Below are 7,665 nucleotides of genomic sequence, written 5' to 3' on the forward strand. Positions count from 1 at the left end.
GACCTGCAGTCTCGTCGGTTGAGTACATGTGTGTGCCTTGGCCTCCACTCTAAGTGAACACACTTTTTTATTGGTGAAGGGAATAAGAAAGATCAGTAAGAACTTCTTCTATTGGTGAAGGCTTGTGGTATCCATTGTTACAACCATTCTTTATCTCTTGCCCTTTTTATAAAAAATTGGAGAAGCTACAAGATAGATTTCACAGGACAAAAAGGTTGATGTACATTTATCAGCTGAGTAGGAAAGGAAACAACAGAAAAGCTTTCTGGAAATGCCATTCTTCTTGGTCTTCTGACATGCTAGATGATTTAGCAAAATAGAAGAGTTTACTAAATTAACTGACTCTCTTGTTTGACTCTGTTCGATGTTTTTAATGCTCACATCATTATGTCATGCAAAATTATGGCGTACTTGTCTTCGCTAATACCACCAAATTATCCTCTGCAGTGAAGAATCAAGGTTATCTACTGCAGGTCAGTGTTTTTTATTCAATATAATAATATTGCCAGGGGTGAAGCCGAAACATGCATGAGCAAGGCAAGCGTGTTGAGGAGCGTGGGGGCGACCATGATGTTTCCAGCAGAAAGGGTGCATATGGGATAATGTATTACTTATGAGTCCACACATATGAGAGGTAAAAAAAGTCTCTGCAGTGCAAGGCACGTTCTAAGTTTCATATTTTTGCATGATTACGTGCTTAGGGCATTTGATTATTTTTCTCTTGACATGCGTAAATGCCCCACCATCCCGATCTTTCCAAAAAATAGGATTTCTATGGTTATGAGATTACCCACTTCAAGAACAGACAGAAAGTGGCAAGACTCGATACGAAACACTGCAGGATCATTACCCCTAGGAAAGCGACAATGCTAACATTCATGTATGTATGTTAGGGGTTACGATATGACCTTATATTTATGTATGTTAACATTCAAAAATGTTGGATGAGATTACTAATGTATATACGAGATGTGGTGAAACTGAACATATGTTGTACTCGGCACATTTGATAAAATATATTAACTAATTCACCCATACTTTATTTATCATCCTGTGGCATCGTTACTTCATTGATATACATGTTGCTGATGTGCAACATATGTCCTTTTTTTACAATGGTAACCTTCAGCAAGGAGAACTGTATTGTTCTGATCAGAGCAGACTCGTGGTACTTTTTGTAGTGATATATTTAGAAAGGGGAGGACGTATATTCGGTGTTTTCCTGGTAATGATTAAGGTAATCTCTACTCCTAATGTCTGACTTGGTAGCCTCGCCTCCATGGTTTTTATTCGTCTTCCACTTTCGACTGGTTTATTTTTGTCGCACCTCCCACCACTATGTACTGCTCAGTTTCTTTGTCTCAACTCCCACCCTTCGCCCGCCGGTTTTATCGAACAATCAACAATCGATCGCCTCCCACTTCCATCTTCCTCCTCCTCCAACCATTCCCCCAACCCCAACCCTGCCGCCGACCTCCTCTCCCCCTGATTCCCCCAACCCCACCGCTGGCACCCCCCACTATCTCCACCTTCACTGGCAGCCGCAACCATTGACAGCGCGGCTGCCTCTTTCGTCCATCATGCGGGCCTTCCGCGCGTCTCCCTAGCAAGCTGAACAAACATGAAAAATTGAAGTGCTACTGCTAACGTACTATTCTGAATGTGAAAATCAATTGAATTGTGATAGAGGCGAGGGGCCCGATCTTTCAATGAGATGATAACTATCGATTTGGTGGAGATGACTTTGACGATTCGACTACAAACGTGCAACGACGTTATGCCTTAGCAATCGCTAAACCAACTCTGAGAGGTTATTGACCACGCCGGAGCACGATCAACCTGACCGCGAAGGTCTATTCCTGCAAGCAATCGAAGAACAAGCAAAAATATGATTAAGCTATCTGAATATTACGAATATGGATGAAGTATTGATAAAAGTGGGGTTTCATAAGCGGTCTTCGTCTGGTCGTTGGACACAAACGAAGTACACGAAGTTGCAACGATGGCTAACTTTTAACTAAATAAAACACAAGGAAAAATGTACTAGATGGATCTACTTATCTAGGAGCAAGGGGTGGCAGCCAAGGAGGTGGGAGGATGTCCCAATGCAGCCTAATATTAACCCTAGGTCGTACAAGGCTCATGGGCCCAAGTGGAGGTGATGCAACACCTTTGGACTTGTAGTTTGACTCGGATTCTGCTGCAGCGTCAGATTGTTTCATCAATAACTCAACACTCCGGACGAATTTTAAGGTGAATCTAGTTGGGTTGGAAAGTGCACGAAATCTACTTTCCAACAAAAAAAGAATCACCCAATTTGGAGTCCGTATGAAAGAATTATTAGCGTTTTGAGTCAGGTATGTCTGTGCAGTCCGAATCTGAATCTAGAACGTGAGAGACTTGGACTCTATCTTCTCTTGGCCCAAAAGTGACGTGAGAGGACTTTTTGAACAGCACCTAAACATCTCTTTTCCCCTTATCTTCATATGTGGATTGTACAAATGTACCATACACCTGCAATTAGAAATGACACAAAAGTTTGTGAAGTATTTTTGTCTTGGATGACATAAATAAATTATTGCATAGTTTGCATTAGAAATCACCTCACAAATATACATGTATGCAATATTTTTGTAGTATCCAAGGTAGTCATGTCCTTATCAAATTGGCTCTTTTCTAATTGTACACTTGCAGAAATCTCAGATCTTGCAAATTACAGTACAACCATAAAACTCATGATTTGACTCCTACAGGGCCTTTTGCACTTTAATATGACTAATAATTTGCTTTAATATCATAGATTGCATTAACTTTCTAAGTGAACGACATTCAATAAGGTCATTAAATAAAACCAAAAAATCCTTCCGGTATTGGAGTGTAGGAAAGTTGAGACTATAAAACCAAAAGGTTACATTTACGTTTATTAGAGAAGGTTCTTTACTTTTTATAGCAAAACACAAAATCTTTGTAACTAAAAGTTCAGAGAAGTTTTTTTACCATTTACGGCAAAACACAAAATCTAAGTCATCAATCCCAACCCAAACTAATAAAATCAAATTGCCTACCTCGAGAGTACATAGTGGTAAACAAGAACAAGAGGATGAGAGAAAAGTAAGCCATCAGACTTCAGTACTGGGACGCATGAGAAAAGATAATCATTACAACTGACAGATGACATATCCATCACCCATCATTCCAATAATTAAGATTTCAGTTGTTTGATCACATGACACATTCATGACAGTAACACGATTCTCTAAAATAGGTGGTGTGCTCAAATCAACAGGTGACTCAACACATGAAGTATTCAAGTTAACTCGGCATGCATCATTCTCATGTGAAGTTATATCATCAATACCTTTATTGTTACCTTGTCGCAAAGCTCATAGCTGATGTAGGTACGGACTATGACAATGTACCATACTCTTGAGATGATGTGGCACTCTCAATCTGGGGTGTGGCTGCTCTAGTAGGTGCAACGGTGTAGGAACCAACAGATGGTGATGAGCATGAACTGGAATGGTAGTTGTTGTAGTCACCCAATGCATCCTCCTGTATCTGTCTCTCAAAGGTACAAGCGCGAACATACATACCAGTAATGCAACGAGGAATATACTGAAATCTTGCACGAATATCATGGTTCAAACCACCAAAAAATCTATTCATTGTATCATCCTCAGATTCTTCTATGTCACAATGATGCATATAAGATTTGAACTCTTGGTAGTAAGCATGAACAGTATTGCTGCCTTGTTTTAACTAGTACATGGCGTGTTAAGCATCTGGCTGACGCCGGATTGTGCTGATTCAAGTTTGATCAATACGTACAAGTGGAGCTTGCATCATATGTTGTTCACAATGTTAGCCGGTCACTTTGTGTGAACTGGGATGCTGAAAAAAATAATGCCATGCATCTTCCATCTCATTTTATTCACTGCTTGTTGTTTCTGTAACTCGAGTCTCCAAGTTTTGATTGCATCTATTAGAATGATTGCAACTATTGGGTTGATGAGCTGAATTTTGTATATGCGTGTATATGATGAAATAGTAGGATTGTTCCCCTAACTTGGTTTATTCAGGTTTCAGCTCATGATACAATATTTGTGCAAATGTGTCGACTTTCTACTACATTTGATAACAGAATTTATTTGCCTTATGTATCCCACGTAGGAAAGATCAGTAGGACCAAACAATGTGTGTTTAACACTATTTGAGACGGTCCCTCAAACTGCCCACATTATCTGACCAAGTACGACCAATTTTGCTTGTGCATCTTCGAGGCCATAACTACTCATACCCCCAAATTATTGTGGATCCTTTTAACTCATTCATTACCTCCTACCTACGACGTCGTTCACTTTGACGCGCTCACCTGCTGCTCCATCCTGCGACAGCAATCACCTCTCTGTCGGCCACACGTCCATAAGGAAGACGCACCACTCAGCCTGCACATCCATTCAAGCCAAGGTTCAGAAAAATGTCAATTCACTAATTAATCAATCAGCAAAGGATCAATTATTTAGCTAGATACTTGATAACCCACAAGTATAGGGGATCAATTGTAGCCTCTTTTGATAAGTAAGAGTGTCGAACCCAACGAGGAGCTAAAGGTAGAACAAATATTCCCTCAAGTTCTATCGACCACCGATACAACTCTACGCACACTTAACGTTCGCTTTACCTAAAACAAGTATGAAACTAGAAGTACTTCGTAGGTGTTTTGGATAGGTTTGCAAGAATATAAAGAGCACGTAAATAAAAAGTAGGGTCTATTTAGATAAAGACACAACTAAATTAGTTTTAGTAGAGAGCTTTTTGTTACGAGAAAGTTATTTGTCCCTAGGCAATCGATAACTAGACCGGTAATCATTATTGCACTTTTATTTGAGGGAGAGGCATAAGCTAACATACTTTTTCTTCTTGGATCATATGCACTTATGATTGGAACTCTAGCAAGCATCCGCAACTACTAAAGATCGTTAAGGTAAAACCCAACCATAGCATTAAAGTATCAAGTCCTCTGTAGCGACCAGACCTCAAACAGTCTGATCTACCGTGCACCAGTGTCATCCCTGGATCAGTAATGCTGACACGCACAGTACTTGGAGGATTTATAACAGAGTAGCAATCACACACTTATTACATTGAGTATCTCAAGAGAGAAATAAGTATGACAAATATGGCTTAAGGCCATCTAAAACGATAACAGCGGAAGACTTGGAAGATAAGTGAGTCCATCAACTCCAACGGCATCACTGAGTATAAGACCACGACCTAAGGCACCTTACTCGTCGTCTGAAAAGTCTGCAACATGAAACGTTGCAGCCCGAAAACGGGTCAGCACATGGAATATGTTGGCAATGTAACACATAGAGAGTAATGAACAGAATAATGCTATACTACATGCATATATGGCTGGTAGAAGGCTCTATGGTTACAGTTTTGCGAAAAGCCAATTTTTCCCTACTGCAAAGGAATAAATTTTATTTAACTATCATGGTGGTTGTTAAACATTGAGAATGGTTGACAGCATTCTCAATCCCAATTAAGTATCATCATCAAAACCCAACAAAATTAATTAAAGTAACATGATGAGATTCACATGATAATCCAGATACTAGATACTCAAGGTGTCCATAACCGGGGACACGGCTAACCATGATTAGTTTATACACTCTGCAGAGGTTTGTGCACTTTTCCCCACAAGACTCGATCTCCTCCGTTAGATTTCTCGCACTACATGGTGTTTGAGAAACGGATGACCGAGACACAGTCTTTCAAAAGTGTTTGCACCTTACGAATGGGTAGACAGTACCACCTACATTCCCTACATCTGCTAGTCTACCACTGTAAGAGTTCACACGACCTACTCAACTATGCTAGAGCCCATAATAGCTTGTGGCTGCACACGGAAGTTTCTAGCATGAATAATCTCATGATCCCTTTGAGCCTGGGTGGCGGTCCAAAGAAAAACAGGCAATCCTGGAATACCCAGGTACCTCAATCCACCCAGATGTGTGTTTTAGTTGCCAGCTTAAGTTTAACCATTAATTAACAATCTCACATCTGTCATGGTACACTCAAACCCAATCCACGTCTACTAGCATAGCATAACGATATAAGCAAACGTAGAAGTAACTCCCAAGGGTTTGATAATAAACAGGGCAATAGGTACTACCTCATCTACTTCCCAGAACCCACAATTTAATTAGATCCTAATCATGCAATGTTTGAGGGTTGATCTAATGCAATAAAACTGGGTAGTAAAAGAAGTATGATCAAGGTGTTACTTGCCTTGCTGATGATCCGTGAAACCTAGAGATTCGAAGTAGCAAGCGGCGCACTCCGGGTACTCTATCGCAAACAAACAAGCATACAGTAAGCACTCAACTAATGCACAAGTAAAACTCAAATAAAATATCTAACCAGAAAGTTCAACTTAAGAACTCCGGTTTGCAAAAAGAATCAAATCAAACGAAGCAACGAAAGTCAAACGGCGAAAGAAACAAGCTTCGTTTACTAATCTGGATCTAGGTCAAATTTTACAGTAGCAAAAACTTGTTTGAGTTGGTTAAACGGAAAGAGAATTTCGAGACGAAACTCTAGGCGCTTGAATCGCCCGATTCCGATAAACGAGCGAAAAGTTAAACTAAAACGAAAAACAGATCGGAAATCGCGATCGGGAAAAATCGCAGAAAATCCGACGAAAAAGAAAACTGACGAACAGTTAATTGAACGGACGTTCGTTAACAGCAACTAAACGGTGAACACGTTCGTTAAAACGAACGGACCGGCGAACATTCACTAACTAACTAAACCGAAAAAATAAACCGATCTATAAAAAATAAACCTAGGGTTTCAAAATAAACCGAATCGGTTTTCCGGCGAAAACCGGCGCGGCGGCTACCTCGGTCCGGCGGGATTCCGGCGGGGTCGGGCGGGGCTCCGGCGGGCTTCGGGAGAGGGCGGCGAGGGGCGGGTGAGGCGGCGGGGTCGACGGGGCGTCGGGCCGCGGGGTTCGGTGTCGGGGCGGCGGCTTCCTGCGGCGGCGGCGTCGAGCTTCTCCGGCGGCTCGGTCGGGGCTTCGGGCGGCGGCGGCTCCGGTCGGGGTGACGGGGAACGGGGCGGCGGTAGCGGTATAAATAGGTGGGGGAGGTGGCTTGGGGGAGGGGGCGACCTCGGGGAGGAGTCCCGGTCGGACTCGCATCCGGCGGCGGCGGCGTCCTCGCGGACTCCAGGTGGGAGACGGCGACGCGGGCATGGGCCGGCCTGGCTCGGCTGGGCCTCGGCCCAGTCGGGCGCGGGATCTTTTTATTTAAATAATTCCGCCAAAACTAAAAAAATGCTAGAAAAATAAACAAAAATCTAAAAATGCCAAAATAAATTTTCACCGTCTAATTAAAATAATTAGAACGAGATGAACATTTTCTTGGCCCTAAAAATGCAGTTTTGAAAATGTGCAATTTTTCTAATGCAAATAAAATTGCAAATAAAAATCCGATAAAATCAAATATTTGATTTTAATATTTTTCCTCCAATATTTCAATTATTTTGGAGAAGTCATATTTTCTCCTCTCATATATTTTAATATGAAATATTTTTCGGAGTGAAAAATAATTAAAACCAAAAATCCTCGTTTCATTATTTGATAAAAATCAAATATGA

The sequence above is a fragment of the Aegilops tauschii genome, chromosome 3 (assembly GCF_002575655.3).
Source record: "Aegilops tauschii subsp. strangulata cultivar AL8/78 chromosome 3, Aet v6.0, whole genome shotgun sequence".
Classification (NCBI taxonomy): domain Eukaryota; kingdom Viridiplantae; phylum Streptophyta; class Magnoliopsida; order Poales; family Poaceae; genus Aegilops; species Aegilops tauschii.